The sequence below is a fragment of the Frankliniella occidentalis genome, unplaced genomic scaffold (genome assembly GCF_000697945.3).
Source record: "Frankliniella occidentalis isolate FOCC.00 unplaced genomic scaffold, Focc_3.1 Scaffold17, whole genome shotgun sequence".
In the NCBI taxonomy this organism is placed as follows: Eukaryota; Metazoa; Arthropoda; class Insecta; order Thysanoptera; family Thripidae; genus Frankliniella; species Frankliniella occidentalis.
The window spans coordinates 409,630-410,027 of record NW_026267147.1 but is presented as its reverse complement, the minus strand read 5'-3'; positions in this window follow the sequence as shown (position 1 = coordinate 410,027).

Genomic DNA, 398 nt, shown 5'->3' with positions numbered 1-398 from the left:
CTGCTCCTCCATCGTCCGTCCGTATGCCTCTGTTGATGACTTCTCGGATGCGGGCGCGTGGATTCGGTTTCCGCTCGCGCTCCGCTTGATTGGCAGCGGGAGGCAGTGAGCAAGCACGATCTGCCGTGTGCGGGAGGGGGCTTTCACTGCTCCCAGAGGATCTCCTGCTGGTCATCCATCTCTGCATCTTGAAATGAAATGAGAGAGCATCATATTTTCATATTGGCAGCATCCATCGACGTGCTTTGACAAAGTGAAGCTTATCAACTGTGGTATTGTCACAAAAATAGTGGACGCTCTTCGGAGAAGAGGTAGACTCGAGGTAGATCAATCCTGTGGCGTTGGTTTTTACTGCATTGATACATGTTTTACCTGTGTGTCTGATTGTGAAGAGAGCA